Source organism: Pelodiscus sinensis, chromosome 12 (assembly GCF_052426305.1).
Source record: "Pelodiscus sinensis isolate ZL-2025 chromosome 12, ASM5242630v1, whole genome shotgun sequence".
NCBI classification, from domain to species: Eukaryota; Metazoa; Chordata; order Testudines; family Trionychidae; genus Pelodiscus; species Pelodiscus sinensis.
In genome coordinates, this window is record NC_143063.1 from 24,887,388 (window position 1) to 24,906,833 (window position 19,446).

The 19,446-nt window shown below is 40.4% G+C and overlaps 1 pseudogene; it reads right to left on the reverse strand.

The window, feature by feature from the left end:
- Positions 1–6,154: 6,154 nt before the first annotated feature.
- Positions 6,155–16,300, reverse strand: LOC149523728 (dihydrofolate reductase pseudogene; annotated as a pseudogene).
- Positions 16,301–19,446: the final 3,146 nt, after the last annotated feature.

The window sequence follows — 19,446 nt, forward strand, 5'->3', positions numbered from 1 at the left end:
CCTTTTGAGACAGTCCCCTCATTGCTTCTTCCTTGCTTTATGGTAGGGGGTAGAGTGGGGAATGATTTACCGCTGGGCTCTACTAAACTAATATTTAGAAGCCAGAAAAGATTGGCAAAAATATAGTTGGGGCTTTAGGTAAGATCTAGTTCATTAAACACCTCAATTTACCTCCAGCTTCCAAGGTTTGAGCAAATCCATGTTTGCTATTTATACAAATTACGTCATCAGCTAATTTCTACATTTACAAATAATTTCCATTGAGCCAAAACCATTGAGCCAAAACCATCATTTGCAAGACGCTGCATGGATTAAATGTCTGTTATACTAGACTTCCCTTACAGAGCTCCCGCAGCCAATCACAGCAGGAGAGAGATGCTGGGCCTTAATACTCCCGTTCTCCCACCCCCTTCCCCCACCCCCAAACAATGAGGAGAGAGTTCTTGTGGTGGGACAGAAATAGCTTGGGTGGATCTAGAGGTGGGGGGGGGGGGAGGGGAGCATGGTTGTTGGGCACAGGAGAGCCTACGAGAGAGGCAGGGGTTATTGGTTGTCACTAGTGCTTCAGCTGACATATCCCTGATATTAACTGCTGGTCCCCAGAACTATTCAGGCTCCCCCCATTCACTTTGCTTACCTCTTTCCACTAATAGTTCCTGTTATCCCTTTCTCTCCAGTAGTTTCTTTTAGAAATCTAGTTTTAAATTGCATTGAAATACGATTATGTGAATACTCCTGTCTGTGTTACTCTTTAATTCTATTAAGTGTTTGCGCCCCTTCAAAAAAAACCCTCCTTCCTTAGTTGTCAGTTCCTCAAACAGACTTCTGTTGTACCAGACTGCTTCGTACAAGTCTGGAAAGAGACCCTTTATTTGTTGACTTGGGAATTTGGAGTTCTTTAGATTCAGGTGCTATACATGGAGATATTGCTACCTGTACTCTTCATTCCTTTGTTATCTACAGCCCTGAGGACATTGGGATAGGGTCTGCGTGACTGCATAAAAAGAATGTCATGCTTCTCTGAAGATAATACTCTTGACAAGGAACTAAGTGTAATAGCAGATTAAAGCATCTCTGAAGATTTTGGTTGAAACGTTGGACTATTGCTTCAGGCTATTTTGCTAGCTTATACTGCAGGGGCAATAAACAAGCAGGAATCACACACATAGTGTGTTGTTCTCCCTTTCTGAGAACCATAACGAAAGAGAAATATGTAAGGTAAACTTTTTTGAAACTGGTGCTGTTACAAGAATGAAGTGGCATAGCAGGTGGATTTTAGGGAACATTGGGCATCTGCTTATATTAGCACTATACCTGAATTATGGCCACAGCACTTCACAGATGATCTAGCTAGAGACGATAGTGGATAAACCAAAGCATTAGGAATGAAGGAAACTTGTGAGCATAAACAGAAAGCAAAACTTATACCTAGATTGAGGTAAGTCTGTGCTCCTATAACTGAGCCACAATCTGTGACATAGAGTGTTATATTTGAGAGAATATCTGAGGAGGAATCAGAGGGGTAGCCATGCTAGTCTGTAACTTTAAAAACAAGTAGTCTCATACCCCTTATATTTTTGTTAGTTTCTATAGTATTATGATTTTTCATGGGCAAAACCTATGATGAGCTGGAGTAGAAATAACAGAAATAAAGTTATTTAACAGAAGGAGAAGGGGGGAAGGGGACCTGTCAATTATGGAGCTGGTGCTAATGAGGTTAATAAAGAGGGATGAAAGTGTTCCATACATAGCTTTTGATGTAAAAATGCAGAGTTAAAGCAGGGGGGACTGGCTTTAGAATACAACATCCAGTTAATGTCTTTGGACAATCCCAGGAAAACAGTGTCAGATTTGCAGATGAATACCAATTCTGCACTTTCTCTTTCTCTCTGTAATTGCCTGGTAATATTCCTTTGAGGAAGAATGGTTGTACCATGTTTATAAAAATGTGGCAGACATAAGAAATGAACTATTGTTTTTATTGCCTCCCAAGGAAGCGGAGACATCCAAGGTCAGTGTTTCTCAACATGGTCTGTGGATCTGCTCTGAGACACCTGCTAACGGGCCGCTGTGGTTTATTTACCAGCTCCACAGCCATAGGGACTCTCAGCTTCTATTGGCTCTGGTTCACCGTTTGCAGTCAAAGGGAGCCACGGGAAGTGGCGGCCCAGCCCATGCCACTTTTTGTGGCTCCCCTTACCTGCAAATGGCAAACCAGAGCCAACAGAAGCTGTGAGTCTCCATGGCTGCAGAGCCGGTAAATAAACAAACTGCAGCGGCCAGTTAGCAGGTTTCTCAGTGTGGATCCGCAGACTATTCTGAGAAACACTGCTCTAAGAGCATTTGTCAATGTATTGGTTTCCAAGCATCGATCTTTCTGACTTTTTGTTTGACTTATGCCATTTTTCATTAAAGGGGATGCAAGGAAGTTAGTGATGGAAAAGATGCCTATTAAGCCAGGTATCAGACTAAGGAGATGGATGTAATACGGCCATTCACTCACTGAATTTCTTCCTCCTCTTCTATTTTTTGTTTAATTCCTAGAAGTGCTGTGAAACTGAAATTGCCCAAGAATTCTGTGAACAGCTCAGAGCTCAGTTCACTGAAGCCCACATGCTTTCATTGCCTGCATGCTACATTGGCTGAAATGAGGTCTGGAGATAGGCCTAACCAGTCTAGCAAACAACATCCATAGGAATATGTAGGCTACATGATATGCCACAGTCAAATTACTACTCACATAGTGTTCTATATAAAATATCTGCAGCTGAGATATGATCCTACAGGTAGGGCATGATCTAAACAAACCTGGGAGGCATTGGATGTATAATATGGAATGTATGTGCTCTGTGTAAAAGTCAGGATTGATTTCCCCATTGGCTTGCCCCTGAATTGCTGTTTATAGCTTTGCAAACTTTCATTTTGCCAAGCAAGTGTGAAATGGACAGGAAGTGTTGTAATTCTGCTCAGGAACTGCTAGAAAACTTTAAGATCCAGCAACTGTTACTACCACATGTCAGGAAAAAATTAGCAGTTGTTACTGTGGTTGTGGCTTTTGTTTTTTGCCTATTTGTGGTGTACAAATTATAATTGCATACTGCTGATTGGACTATGATGTTTCAGGGGCCTTATTGTTTTCCAGCCATGTGCATTGGCTTTTCACATTCTACAATGTGGTGTACATATCAGAGAACATGCTGCCATGACAATTACAGTGAAGATTTTCTGCAGAACATTCAGTCTATTTTGACCCTCAACTCACTGTGTATTGCAGCAAGATAAGTGTGTGTGTGAGCATTAAGCATTGTTATTTGTAGTGTACCAGTGTTGTGTGAAAAGGCGTGTTAGTAAAGTGAAATGGTCCATCTGAACCTTGTGGTTCAAAACTCACTCTTGAGTTTATGCAGAGGGGGAGCAGCAGTTACTGATCGAGCTTTGTGGCCCTAGTGGGGTTGTGTGGCAGCTGTCTAGTCTGCCTAAGGCTGGGATTATGTACATGAGTTTCACCCTCTTCTCCCTACCTATTCTCTTTAAACTAATCACTGGGACTTTGTGCAATGGAAGGTGAATTTTAATCCATATAGTTTTGCAGCGTGGCATGTGTGTAGAAATGACAGACTAAAAATGCTGATGTGCAAATAGGTTCATGTCCTTTCCCTCATGCATGCTGCATGGGTGCTATGGGATGTAGCTGCTGATGTACTAAAGATCCCCCTGCACAAATGATCTTGTTAGTTTCTTTTCTTATTTCTTCATATTACATACAAACAAAAGATTCTTAAGGGCAAAAATGCAAATTATTCAAATTAGTTCTAAATATGTATTTGTTAATATGTATGACATACTTTTTAGGAGATTAATTTCAAGTTTTTTTTTTCCTATGAAAATGTTTAAATAATTAATATTGCCATTGCTGCACTTTAATACATATTCATAACCGTCAAGACCTGTTGGGCTATTTTTTTCTTTGTGTTTTATTGGTATCCATACGTTGGCATTTTATTATTCTTTCTCAGTATATTACTGTTACAGTCTCCAATGAGTGAATTGCTGTTAGGCGATGGGGCACATCCAAGGTCAAATGATAAATGTTTTGAGGCTAAAAATATTTTAACTGACATCTAAATGTAAATAAGATCTGAAAAAAATATATTATTTTCAGGATGGATTACTGCCATACTTTCTCTATAGGGATTACCAGCAAGGAGAATGGAATCGAAAGTGGGGGAAGAGGGACAGATTTGGCTTCAAGTTCCATATATCCCATAGCTTCAGGCCACTGATTTGAGAATATTAACATGGAAAGGAGCTTTTATGTAAAAAATGAAGTCTGTCTCTCTAAGCCCTCTTCCTTGAAAATGTAATGGGTATAAACCAGATGCTCTGGCTGAAAGAAGCAACATCCATTTCTGTAGTTTCCTTATCCAAAGGATCCCAAAGTATTTATAGAATCAGATCACTGAATTTCGTAAGACCTAGGAGATGCTAAGTAACCTTTATGCCCCTTGTAGAAGGGAGTCAGCTGAGCGACAGAAAGGACCAGCATCCTGGCAGAGTTAGAAACAGACACAACTGAAGAGCCCTGTCTAGAGCTGGGTGAAGAACAGGTTTTATGGTTTGTTGACAATTTTAAAATGTGTGGTTTTTTTTTTTTTAAATAAATTGTTGTTTTGGGATGTACCAACCACAATGTATTTTCAGTGAATAGAAAACTTAAAAAACATACAGGGTCGGATAAATGCTTTGTTTATATAAAATCAAAATATGGTGTTTTGATTTTGACCCTTTTTAAAAAAAAACTTTTCAATTAAAGATGAACGAAGGGACATTTTGCACCAAAAAGTAATTCCAAAATGGAAAAACTCTTTTTCCAAATGATTTCATTTTTTTTTTAAATGAACAATTTGGCAACACTCATGGCTGAAATTTTGACAAATTCATCAGTTCTCACTTTGGTCTTGAATTAGTCCTGTGCACTAAATCTGTACGGCTGGATACTCTCAAAATGATACCAGATGGAAAAGCTAGTCTATAGTTATTAACTCTTTCTAGATTTGTGTGTATTTTAGACAGCCTGCACAGTAAAACCTTGTGACCTGAATAACTAGTTTTCTAGTTTTGCTCCTATAGTTGTGAAGAGACTCTCTAAATAGTTATTCAATTTTGCCCTGGTGGGGGAAGAGGGCTTAATAAATGTGTTTTACATCAGTTAGAAAGTGGGGTTTGAACACTTAATAAAGTGTTCTCTTTATTAGCATGCTGCCCATATCAAATCTGAAAGAAATCCTGTAACTGTCATCCAGAGACCCACACCTTGGTAATGATTTCATGTGGTTAGTTGTGTTTATGATGCAACTCTGCCTGCTTTACCTCTGCCCATTGACCCACCTATCCAAAAACTATGATGCAAGATGCTTTTGATAACTGACACTATCTCAGTACTTTCAGTATATTTAGGTTTTCCTTTAAAAAAAAAAAGTCTGAAATTTACTTCATTATTTCCAGTCTTACCAATTTTGAAGTTTTAGCATCATTTCAAGTCAACCTTCGCTTAAGTGAGAGGGAACAAAGGCTGACTGAATTGGCAGATTTTTTTTTTTAAGGATGCCCAGAGGACATTTAACCCTCACTTCTCTCGGCTGCAGAGAGCTGCCATTATTTGCAACTGCTGACGAACAAGCCTGAGTGATTTGATCACGATCACACAAGAAACCTGGTGCATAGCCAGGAACTGAACATGGATCTCCTGAATTAGAGTTCAGTGCCATATTCTTCCTTGTTACAATATAGCTTCATTGCTAACGCTATAGCTTCCTTTAAAGTCAAAGAGGAAATGATGATGATGAACCAGACCACAAACTTAGCACCCGGAAAAGACATTCCATTTGCCATAAATCAGGACATCTGCTACTTGAATAAAAGCACAGATTTCTTTCACTTTTAGTAACTTTGGGAGGAAAGATGCTTCCAATGGAGTCTCCTTTATGGATAAGATCAATGCATGTAGGAGCTATGAAATGGAATAGCACTGATTTGATTCTAGAAATTATGAGCACATAAATAAAATAAAACATTTAGAAAATGAAGTACTACAACATAAGACCTAAATCTGGATGCTTTGTTAGGGAAAGGTTTTTTTTGTTTTTGATGGTTTTTATTCATACACTTCGTATTTGTACTGGATGCCATTCTCTTCCTGGATATCAGCAGGGACTCCTGGGTATTCTGGGAGACGTTTGTATTTCTCTAAATCAATTTCTGGAAAAAATGTATCACTTTCAAACTCATGCAAAATTCTTGTCACAAACAATCGCTGGTGAACTGGTTTCGCCATTGCTGCCTTATAAACGGAACTGCCTCCAATGATCCAAACTACGTCTATCTTACTTTTTAACTCTGGAGAGTCGAAAATAGAAGTTCTCAAGTGTGAACAGTCACAAACAGTTTTAAAAGAGAAAACAACACTGAAACTTCATTATACTAAACATTTTTAACCTTATTACTGGTCGGCTACGTCTACACTGGCCCCTTTTCCGTAAGGGGCATGTAAATTTCACCTATCGTCGTAGGGAAATCCGCGGGGGATTTAAATATCCCCCGCGGCATTTAAATAAAAATGGCCGCCGCTTTTTTCCGGCTTTTAAAAAAGCCGGAAAAGAGCGTCTAGACTGGCCCCGATCCTCCGGAAAAAGCGCCCTTTTCTGGAGGGTCTTATTCTTACTTTGAAGTAAGAATAAGACCCTCCGGAAAAGGGCGCTTTTTCCGGAGGATCGGGGCCAGTCTAGACGCTCTTTTCCGGCTTTTTTAAAAGCCGGAAAAAAGCGGCGGCCATTTTTATTTAAATGCCGCGGGGGATATTTAAATCCCCCGCGGATTTCCCTACGACGATAGGTGAAATTTACATGCCCCTTACGGAAAAGGGGCCAGTGTAGACGTAGCCGTCATGTTTAACATTTCACATACCTTAACGATGTAAGGAGAAGGAAATCAATGAGAAAAATGCTATTCGCTTTATCCTCAGTAACATATCCTTTGCTTGTCATACCAGTAGGTATATTACTTCTCCCTTCTTCAGATGCTCTAATTTCTATTGATGCCTTTGTATTCTTGACATTTCATCTTATTAAGTGATCTGTTCCTCTTGTTTATTTCCCCTGCAGCACAAAAGATAATAGATACAAAGCCTTCATGCGAAATCTATTTTCCCACCTCACTTGGTTGCAGCAATACTTTACATATAAGAACTGTCACCAAGGTAATATGGTCTGCTTTTGTGTTTGTGTGAATGAAACATCTAGAGACTTTCTAGACTTGAACTCCTAGCCACAAATGACTCAAGTGGAATAATTTGCATCCTATTTATCATTCAAGTTGTACTTTTAATATTGATGTTTCTCTCAGTTTAACATAGAGCTCTCCAACTATGCAATGAGCTTCTGCCATTCCTCCCAGATGATGGGGAAAGCCGTAAGACCAATCCTTTTTTGTCCAAACATATGAAGTAGATAGAGTGGAAATAGGACAGTGGCTTAAGGGGGTGAAATATTGAGGTGGAATTTTTGCTGAAATTTTCTGGTCATTGTTGCTTGTTTTGGTTTCGCTGTATGGTCATTTAACTAAATGACAAGTAGCACATTGGAACCTTTCTTTGTCCTTTTAAGTCAAAGTAACAATAATATGTAACAGGACAAATGTAGTCTATAACAAAGTAAGTTTGTCAGTCTCTGTTCAGTTTAAGTACCTGATTTTATAGTTCTCTCAATTAGCCTGAAAAGTATGAAAACCACAAGTAGGCATTGAGTACCATAGGAGCTCATATATATGTGTAGGTACTACAAAGTATATTAAATGTCCTGTGCATATGAAATGTCGTGTCTGTATGTGTGTGGTAGTGGGGTTTTGGAGTAAATGACTAAAGTGTCAATCTGAAACCCCTGCTTCATGAGAAATCACACCATCTTTTGGACTGTTCTTAGTAGTAGCTGTCCAGCCCAGCAACATTACCTCCTTTTTAGATGATTCAGCTAATTTCTCCTATTCACAGGTATCTTCCTTTTGTGGATTATGTACTTGTAAATCTCTTCTTAAAACCAAGTTCTTAAGACCAAAGTGTTTCCCAGAGCCAATCCCGTTATGAGGGAGGATGAATTACAAATGCAAATGCTTTTGTGGAACTGCATAAAGTCTGACTTGTATATTGGCACATCGGATCCCTGTAGTGTAAGATCCATCAACAATGTTATTTTTCTCTTATTGTGCGCTGTAGTACAGTACACAAAATTATGGAATTACTTTGGTCATATAAGACCTTACTGGAAAATTTCACAGGTGAACATACACACAGGCCTCTTCTTAATCTCTGTGCATTTTTCTAAGTATTGTCAAGCCTCTCTGAAACATCCCAAAGAATGTTATGCTAGTTTTTGAGACAAGGTTGGTGAGGCAATATCTTTCAGTGGACCAGCTTCCATTGCTGAGAGAGACAAGTTTTTTAGTTTACTCAGAGCTCATCTTCAGGTCTGGGAAACTCTGGCTATATGTGCACTACCACATACTGTGGCATAATTTACATCGCTCAGAGTCATGTATAAACCATCCCCGTTTACGACATTGAGTTCCATCAACCTAAGCGCCAATGTGGAAAGCGCTCTGTTGGAGGATATCTATTCAAGCTGAAATGGCCTGTTAATACTGCTCCAGTCATAAGTAGGAAAGTAAGTGTGTGTGTGGAGGAAGCATCTGACGGGGGAGGGGTGTTAATAGAATACAAGTTGTTGCAACAAGCCGTAAATACAGTGTTGCCACACAGAGGTGATGCATGGGAGAGAGAGGGCAGACATGTGAGGTCACATCCCTCCCAAACCCAAGATTGGTTGCTTGGCTCCGTATCAATGCTGAAAGCAGCTGCATTTATTCTGTTCCCCACCACCACTATTAGCTGGAACAGGTCATCTGTCTTTACCTATGCCTTCTACGACATGTGGTGTACCTCATCTAGTGCACTAAAAGCTCCTATTATAGCGATGTGGGTGAAACCAGACAATTGCTATGCTCTTAAATGAACGTTGAGGGAACATGACAAAAGACAAAAACACAATATCATGTTTGGGCAAATGCTTGTCTCAGAGTGATCACTCTATCTGATCTACCAGGTTTCATTGTCAAAGGAAACTTGCACAGCACTTTCAAAAGATGAGCCTCGCACTTACATTCATAACTTTGCTAGACACTAAAAATCATGGACTGCATAGATACAAAAGCGACGAGGAGTCCTGTGGCACCTTATAGACTAACTGAAGTGTAGGAGCATAAGCTTTCGTGGGCAAAAACCCACTTCGTCAGATGCATGCATCTGACGAAATGGGTCTTTGCCCACGAAAGCTTATGCTCCTACACTTCAGTTAGTCTATAAGGTGCCACAGGACTCCTCGTCGCTTTTGCAGATTCAGACTAACATGGCTACCCCTCTGATGCATAGATACACTGGCTTTATGGCTTCTTACAACAGTCAGTAACCTACTAACAATCCTCTCTTGCTGCTTTCCCCCTCTCCAATTTCTTTCCTGTCCACAGGAACTTAACTAGATGGGTATTAATAGGTGTCTTCATCTTGAATATTACCTTGTTTTTAGCATAAGTAGTTAATACAGATTTCAGTCTGATCAATATCTTGTATTTAGCAGTGACACTTTGAGTTCCTTTCCCAGATCTGAAGACAAGCTCTGTATAAACTCAAAAGCTTCTCTTGGTCGCCAACAGAAGCTGGCCCATTTTAAAAGAGATTACTTCACTCACTTTATCTCTAATATCTGGGATCAACATGGCTACGATAACATGGCATACATGATACTGTCTGTCATTTCCAAATGCACTGGGACCTAGTGGAAATATTGCAAGAAAACTTATACTCATGATATTTTCTGGACAATTTTGTTAGACTCGAGGGTTGCATAAAAGTTGGAAGCAATATCTTATCACTTTGAAAATATAGCTAGCTGACACATTTGCATCTATGCTAGTGCATACAGTGATTCTGAAAGCGGTATTTCCAGTAATTAGATTGAATGATGACTGGATCTCATCAGTTCCTGAATATAGCCTTGTTCTTTTTTTGTGGTTACCTAAAGTCATGAATAGAACATGGACTATATCTGTCAGCTCATAAACATTTTAATAAGATTTAGTAATATTTAGCTAAGACTTAATCTCTTATTTCATGTAAAAGGTTTTCATTTAATCTATTTGGTGTGGGACAAAAAAGATGGAAAGAGCTCTAGAAAATAAAATTAGTTACTATAATGTCATGATTATCTCACCTTTCAGTTATCTCCTGGAATCAATTTATGGTAAAATCTAAAAGCTGTAATACTTTGCATTCCTAATCCTTTTTCAATTTTTTTTTTGGACTCTGATTTTTATTTTCTTGGCAGACTTTTTGATGTGTATACACATTTTCTTTTAGCATAGGAAGACATAATGCCTAAAATACATTTGATGCAGAGCCAGTATAGATTTGTTGAGTGATATTTTTAGAAAGAATCCTACAATCAAAATGAAGGAACTTAACAATGAAGCCCTCTTCTTGGTACACTTTTTTATTATTATTATAGTTAGATCCAGAGGGCTGTGAAGTGTTAGCGAGAAGATAGAGCTCCAACCTGTGTTTCAGAAAGTCAGTAAACTGATTTTCTCTGGTATCAGTGAATCTGTGGTAGATTCTAGACGGTAGGCTATATAGCCTGTTTGAATAAACCATGAAACATTCTAAATCAATAAAAGATATCATGGGAACCTTTGTATTTTCAAAAATATAAACACTTTGCAGCATCTCTCAAAGGTAATTTTATTTTATTTATTTATATAACTTTAGCTTCTAGACAGGCATTTTATGTGAGATCCCTTGAAATAGACTTTTCATAGCACATGAATACTGGTCAAACTGTTCCCTTGGAAGTTAATAGAGAAAAGTATACTGTTTTATCCTTGTGGTGTTGAATGCAGATGGAGAAAGGGTAACAAGGATGAGAGCTGCATTGTATCCACTGTCTGAGGAAAATCTCAAAACTTGTCAGACTCAGTGTATAGGAAATCTGCTGTGCTAGGGATGGGAATGGGTAGAGAGGATAATGACAGACCCTATAGATCTGGAAAGGAGGGATGTTCTTAGGGCTTCGTGTTGACATAAGTCTGCTCTCAGTATGTCCATGAGCATTCTACCATTTGTCTTCAATAGGAACACGTAGACAATGCAGAATGCATCCAAAAGTCCCATCCTAAATCAGTAGTTATATCAGCATTTCTCTTTTTAAAGAAAAGAGTAATTGGGATTGGGAGAGAATCCAGGCTATTTCATTCCAAGTAGTCTCAATCCAAGTAGTCTCAACCAAACCAAGACCTTCGGAGGGTAGCTGGGCAGATGTGGAGGGAGAGGAAATGGGGAGAATGAAAGAGAAGAGGTGACTGTTTCTTTAAGTGTAGTGTAGGATATGGAAAGGCTCCCCACCATGCTAGGCAACCAAGACACAAACCATGGGAGAGGAGAAAACTGCCTTGTCTCACTGTGAGGAGTAATAAGAGAGAAATTTCCAGTGGACCTTCAAGCCCAAGGGGATTGGGTAACCCAGAGGCATCTTCTGAGGGCTAGGAGGGGAATGGGAAACCAGTCCCCATACCCCAAAAAAGTATTTCTTTTGCTATCAAGTGTTTGAGGTAATTTCATTTTGAATAACTATTTTGGATAAATGTTGTGACTAGCCTACGTGCACCTAAATCAGGGAAATATAGAGGGGCCCACCCAGACAACAAGGGAGAGAACAGGTCAGGGAAGTAAGCAGGAACATAAAATGAACTAGGCAGTATGTTCACTTTAAGGGCCAACATAGTCTCAGCCCTGGAGCCACACTGTGCTCCTGTTGGCTAGCTAACTAGAAGGTCTATTGAAACACTGCAGTGTGTTTTAGAAATCACCATGACAATGTATCCTACCATGTTCTGATAGGAAATGGGAAGGGCAAAGAGCGTGTGAGTTGAGCTTCCACACACAATGGTGTCTCAACAAATATCAGCCTCTATGAAAGCAACAAGGAGTCCTGTAGCACCTTATAGACTAACAGATGTATTGGGGCATAAGCTTGCGTGGGCAAAGACCCACTTCGTCAGGTGCATGTAGTTGAAATATCCAGGTATTAATATGCAGGCCAGAATAAGGCTAGAGATGACGAGGTTAATTCAATCAGGGAGGATGAGGCCCACTTCTAGCAGCTGATCTGGAGGTATGAATACCAAGAGAGGAGAAGCTGCTTTTGTAGTTAGCTAGCCATTCACAGTCTTTGTTTAATCCTGAGCTGATGGTGTCATACTTGCAGATGAACTTCAGCCATTTCTCTTTGAAGTCTGGTCTTGAAGTTTTTTTGCTGAAGGATGGCTACCTTTAGGTCTGCTATTATATGTCCAGGGAGGCTGAAATGTTCTCCTACAGGTTTTTATATATTGCCATTCCTAATATCTGATTTGTGTCCATTTATTCTTTTATGTAGGGACTGTCCAGTTTGACCGATGTATATAGCAGGGGAGCATTGTTGGCACATGATGGTGTGTATTATATTGGTAGTTGTGCAGGTGAATGAACCAGTGATGGTGTGGCTGATCTGGTTAGGTCCTATGATGGTGTTGCTGGTATAGATATGTGGGCAGAGTTGGCACTGAGGTTTGTTGCATGGATTGATTGGTTCCTGAGTCTGTGAGCGAGGACTGGCCTGCCTCCCAAGGCCTGTGAAAGTGAGGAATCATTGTCCAGGACGGGTTGTAGATCACTCATGATGCATTGGGGAGGTTTTAGCTGAGGACTGTAGGTGATGGCCAGTGGTGTTCTGTTGGTTCCTTTCTTGGGCTTGTCGCACAGCAGGAGGTTTCTGGGTACATGTCTGGCTCTGTTAATCTGTTTCCTTACTTCCTTTTGTAGGTATCGTAGTTTCAAGAATGCTCGGTGATGATCTTGTAGGTGTTGGTCTCTGTATGAGGGGTTGGAGCAAATGCGGTTGTACCTCAGTGCTTGGCTGTAGACAATGGATCATGTGGTGTGTCCAGGAAGCTGGAGGCATGAAGGTAGGCATAGCGGTCGGTAGGTTTTCGGTATAGGGTGGTGTTTATGTGACCATCAATTATTTGCACCGTGGTGTCCCGGAAGTGTACCTCCCGTGTACACTGGTTCAGGCTGAGGTTGATGGTGGGGTGGAAGCTGTTGAAATTGTGGTGGAACTATTCCAGAGTTTCTTTCCCATGGGTCCAGATTATGATGTCATCAATATAGCATAGGTAGAGAAGGGGTGTGAGTAGACAAGAGCTGAAGAAGTGTTTTAGATCAGCCATAAAAATGTTGGCATATTGTGGGGCCATGTGGGTGCCCATAGCGGTGCCACTGGTCTGGAGGTATATATTGTCACCAAATATGAAATAATTGTGCGTGAGGATAAAGTCACAGAGCTCAGCCACCAGTTATGCTGTGGCATCATCAGGGACACTGTTCCTGACAGCTTGTATTCCATCTATGTGTGGGATGTTTGTGTAGAGAGGCTCTATATCCATGCTGGTTAGGATGGTGTTTTCTGGAAGATCACCAAAGCACTGTAGTTTTCTCAGGAAATCAGTGGTGTCACGGAGATAGCTGAGAGTGCTGGTGGCGTAGGGTCTGTGTAGAGAGTCAACATATCCAGACAGTCCTTCAGTGAGAGTGCCAATGCCCAAGATAATGGGACGTCCAGGATTTCCAGCTTTGTGGATCTTGGGTAGTAGATAGAATAACCCTGGTCGGGGCTCTGAGGGTGCATTGATTTGTTCCTGTGCTTGTGTACGGAGTGTCCTGAGCAGATGGTGCAGTTTCTTAGTGTATTCCGCAGTGGCGTCTGAGGAAAGTGGCCTGAAGAATTTGGTATTGGAGAGTTGTCTGGCAGCCTCTTTTTGGTAGTCAGACCTGTTCATGATGACAACAGCACCTCCTGTATCAGCCTCTTTGATTATAATGTCAAAATTATTTCTGAGGCTGTGGATGGCATTGCGTTCTGCACAGCTGAGGTTATGAGGGAAACGATGCTGTTTTTCCACAATTTCTGCCTGTGCGCGACGGCAGAAGCATTCTGTCATTTTGACCCTCAGGAGGAGTCCATGTGGAGTTCTTCTTCTTGTGCTGTTGGTGGGAGGGTATCTGTGTGGCAGTGTGCTTGTGGCAGTGTGCTGTTCAGTGTTGTGTTGAACATATTCTTTGAGTCAGAGACAGCAAAAGTAGGCTTCCAGATCAGCCTCTATGCCATTCTTCCTTACCCACTGCATGGAGATAGACACAGCTTTAAAACATGTGTGAATGTAGTTATTGACACTAAGACCCCTGGGGATTTCCTGGTCCTTCAAAACAGCTGTAAGTTGTGATTACGTGTGTGTGAGGGTGGGGTGTGTGTGTTTTTGATAAAGGCACAGGTCTGAAAGTGGCTAACGTGATACTGTTGCATTGCTATATTCCTCTATTTATTCCCTTTGTCTTCTGGCAATAAGCTTTATCATTTACAAAAACTGTATTTATCTTTTAAGAAAAATAATTTTAAATTGCATCATTACATCAAAATTCTCACATGCATGTATCCCAAGGCAGTGAGATGTGTTAGCTCAGACAGTGGCACTCAGCCTTTCCAGACTACGATACTCCTTTATGAGACAGATTTGTCTTACCCCCAAGTTTTACCTGACTTAAAATTTCTTGCTTACAAAATTGGACATAAATAAGTGTCACAGCATCCGATTGATGAAAAATTGCTTACTTTCTCATTTTACTATATAATTATAAAACAAATCAGCTGGAATATAAATATTGTACTTACATTTCAGTTTTAGTACATAGAGCAGTATAAACAAGTCATTGTATTAAATTTTACTTTGTACTGACTTTGCTAGTGCTTTTATGTAGCCTGCTATAAAAGTCGGCAACTATCTAGATGAGTTGATGTGTTGTCCCCTGGAAAACCTCTGTGTACCCAAGCCCCAAGGCATGTGTACCCCTGGTTGAGAACCACTGAACTAAAGCAATGGAAGCAGAATCCAAAGGCACCAGATAAGGAGGGTGGGGTACTGTTGACATAGGACTTAGTGAGAGACTCAATTTTAAAAGTGTGCAGTAAAGCAGCAAATTTGAAAATCACTGAATTACGAGGTGCATAATCCACACTGTGAGCTCTTAAATATATCTGTAACACTCACTCCTAGTTGTAGATTTATATTATGGACTAAATCCAACTCATAAATAAGTGATCTTTAAAACTCATTCACTTCTGTATAACAAAACCAAACCTAGCAGGAGAATTTATTGTTGCACTGTCTCCTTTCTGTGATTGTGTACCTGATCCGAGAACAGCAAATCTAAGAAATGAACAGTGCATTCTTATGCAGATACACTCTCAATAGATTACTGTGTGCAATAAACAAGATAGCTCAGTGACTTCAGGAAAATGGATATTGTATTTTAGAGATGATCTGAAGTACCAGAAAGTAATTCAGATGGTAGTGACAAAAGGTAGGCGCTTAATTGTGGTTAGCAACAGAGACTCAGTCTGCATGTATAATTTCAGAGCAGTGCTTAGGGAGCTAAGTGTAATGCATAGACCTATAAATAAGAGCTCCTCTCTTGCACAGAACAGATGGGTGGAAATACCTAGCTTGTAACTGAGATGGGGTGATGCCTCAGCAAGAACTGCAACTGCGTACTCTGTGGTTCAGAACCTTATCTTGTGGATATTGAAACGGCTCTACTAGCTTCAGTGAGTCTGTGCCAATTCACACTAGCTGAATTTCCAGTACTCCCTTTGTATTTCATGGTCATCAGGACACCTTTATAGATCAGTAATAGGATTGATTCTGAGTTTATATCTAATCAGGTACTAATCCTGCAAGCAGAGGTGAAAGTAAGCCAATGAGCTCTGGTAAGAAGGAGCTGGCAGGCAGGGACTTTCTCCGCAGGAGGCAGCAGTGCACTTCCAGCTGGGCTCCCAGGGTTCTCCTGCAGGCAGCCATGCTAAGCAGCAGGGAGCAAGGCAGGTGAAAAGGGGCTGGCCCTTTGAATCACGTGGCCCTGGAATAACTGCCTCCTTTGCACCTCCCTCAAGCTAACAATATTACCTGCTAGACTTTTTGCACACTGCTCAATTTCTTTGTCATGCACTTTATCCAGCAATTTGCCTGTGGCATCTGCTCTGTTGGGTGGACTATATTCTTTTATTAATGACTGAACCGTGTTAATGATATATGGGATCTCAATCATATGGAAAGGAGAGTTTGTTTCATAAACAAACTAGGAATTTTTTTCATCAAGTACCTCTTTCAGTAATCTGCTGGTTCTTATCACAGACTTGTCTATGGTTGTTTCTGGATGATGGAGATTTTTTTTCCTTTTTGCTACTGTGGCTACATGACCTACATGATGTGACTGAACTCTTATCATTCGCAGATTACTGTAAAACTAAAGAAAATGATGGTGATCTTGAAGGTGGATAGCCTTCAGAATCCTGTATGTTGAGGATGGATTTTCCTGAACAAAATAAGTCAATGCACTTATTTAATCATTATTACCCTCCTGTTCATTTAGTATTACTCATTGCATCCACTGACACTCAGTACTACTTGAAAGGTGAAATTGTGAAATGGAAGATCTGCCTACTTCAGCTATTTATTTTTTATACCTCCTTTTTTGAGGTATAAAGGATCTTGCATAAAAGGGGTTTTTGCACAAAATGGCCCCGTCTACACTGCTTTTTTGGTGCAAAAACCTCTTCCGCAAAAAGGATCAGAAGTGACTATGCAAATGAGAGTGCAAGAAATGCTAATGAGCATTTATGAGCAATGCTTTATGTGCATTGTCTCTGCTAACAAATTCCTTCAGTGTAGACGTAGCCTGAGTCACATTGGGTATATAGAAAGATTAACCTAAGCAATCTATACAAAAGCTTCTGACACCCCATCTGTTCTGACATCCCTAATTCATGAACAATTGGAACTCATTTACAAAAGTTTTCTTAACATTACATGGATATATTGTCTCATACTATAGAAAATAATTACAATTTATAATCCCTGTTCCTTGACAAGATGTCTTTGTGCTATAATGTATCTTAACTAAAACTATATTTAGATAAGATTTTTTTATAAAGTGCTTTTTGAGGAAAAAACTATTTTTTTTAACTCATTGATTTTTTTTTTTAAATCCACTCTAGCTGGAAACATACCATATACAATACTGGCTTAATATATTAGGCATTTTTTCAGTTCCTGGCCACTGTGACAATATTCTCAAGATACTGTGGGATTGCTTTGTCCCCTTAAATCTCCAATCTGTACTGTCTCCATGATGCTTTGCTAGTGACAAGCAGCAAACCTCTCCAGGTTCTGAGGTCACTCGGTCATTAAGATACAGGGATACACCCAGCTAAGTTACATGAATGCTCGTTAAGCCACTCATGAGCTATACTTAAAGAAACATGAGCAAATCCCTCTAGCCTTTGAACCCCAGAAATTTACTATTTTACACTGCTGAAGATCTTCTCTTTAACAATACAAGTTAATTAGTTCACCACTATCTCAACGGATAATGGTCATGCGCCAACCATTATAATTTGAGCAGGTTCCCCAAACTTTGGACTAACTAATTGGAATGGTTAAAATGCTAAAATAAGTGTTTTTAATTATAGACTTCTAAGTGGTCAGAAATATTCACCTAAGTATATATATATTCTAAATCTTAAACTTTGAGACTAAATAAAATTTGAATCAAGCAGCTTTTCTCATCTGACTGGACATTACAGGTAGGTTCCTTTGTGGTAGAACCCCTCCTCCCCTGGCAAAAATTTGTAATTGCTACATTTTTAAATTTTTTAAGTGCCTCCACCTATGCCTCTCCCTGCTCCTTCTAGGTTGCCCTCCTTACACCCCAACCCTTTGCAAGCACCGGTCACCTCTGGTTTCAGATCTTAATACACGGGCTTAATTTCCTTCTCAGCCTGGGATCAGTCATCTCCATATAAAATTTGTCTTCCCAGCATTCTTGTTACTTTCAGAGTAGGTGGGGGGAGGAGAAGGGTGGTCGCGTGATGCCACTGTCCCTTATTTTATGCTCTTCAGTTCAGTATATTTCCTGCTATGTGGTTGTCTGGTGAATGGCTTGTGTAGCAGGCCAGAGTAAGTCTAAGGTCCGACACGGGGTTCCCAAAGTACAAAATACGCCACACAGGTATCTGTCAAACACAAGGGCTGTGTCTACACTGCACCCCTTTTCCGGAAAGGGATGCAGATTAGACACTTCGGAATTGCAAATCCACGGGGATTTAAATATCCCCCGCGGCATTTGCATTTACATGGCTGCCGCTTTTTTCCGGCTTGGGGATAAGCCGGAGAAAAGCACCAGTCTCGACACAATTCTCCGGAAAATAAGCCCTTTTCCGGAGGATTTCTTATTCCTACTTTCAAGTAGGAATAAGAAATCCTTCGGAAAAGGGCTTATTTTCCGGAGAATCAGGTCTAGACTGGCGCTTTTCTCCGGCTTATCCCCAAGCCGGGAAAAAGCGGCAGCCATGTAAATGCAAATGCCGCGGGGGATATTTAAATCCCCTGCAGATTTGCAATTCTGACTCGTCTCATAAGCATCCCTTTTCCGGAAAGGGATGCCAATGTAGACGTAGCCAAGTAGTTTATTTCCTGACAGCTAACAGCTGTGCCCCGTAAATGGAAAAACAACATAACAAAGAAGTGGCATATCTTATGTCCCTTCCTGCAAGCCTGGGACCCTGGGTAGGCTGCGGACGAAGTGGGAGGTTGTCTCAGCTTCCGAGGAGCCAGTACCCAAGGTCCATCGGTGAAGTCTGATTTGCTAGGCTCTGAGGCAGCCTTAAATACAGTTTTCCTGCCTTGTTTGGAAATTTCCAGGGCTTACTCATTAGTGCTGATGTAGAACTTAGCTGTTAATTATCTATCTGGTTGTGATCTGGATCTTCCTGTCCTTTGGCCCTGTTTACACGATCAGTACATTAGGGTAAACAGAATTGTTTATGCGTTCTTGCCCTTTACCCTTATCTTAATACTTGTTCTTGCTATACTGGCAACAATACTTATCTTTAAGTGGCGTATGTTTCCAAAGACTTGCTTCTGGCTCATCAGGTATAGGGAAAGGGGGGAAGGAATGCAGGCCTCACCACCCGTAAACTATCACGTACAAAGTTCTTCCGCAATTGACCACTACAGCTTGCGACTGTCACTTAATGGTGGTGTCACGGAAGAGTAGCTGTGGGCATCTCCCAAACTCACAACGTAACATTTACAATATATATATTTTGATAGAATAAAGTTTCAGCAGATCATGACCTTTTCATATGATATCTTGCCTGGCATGCTTTGTTGAAATATCACAGCCATATAAAA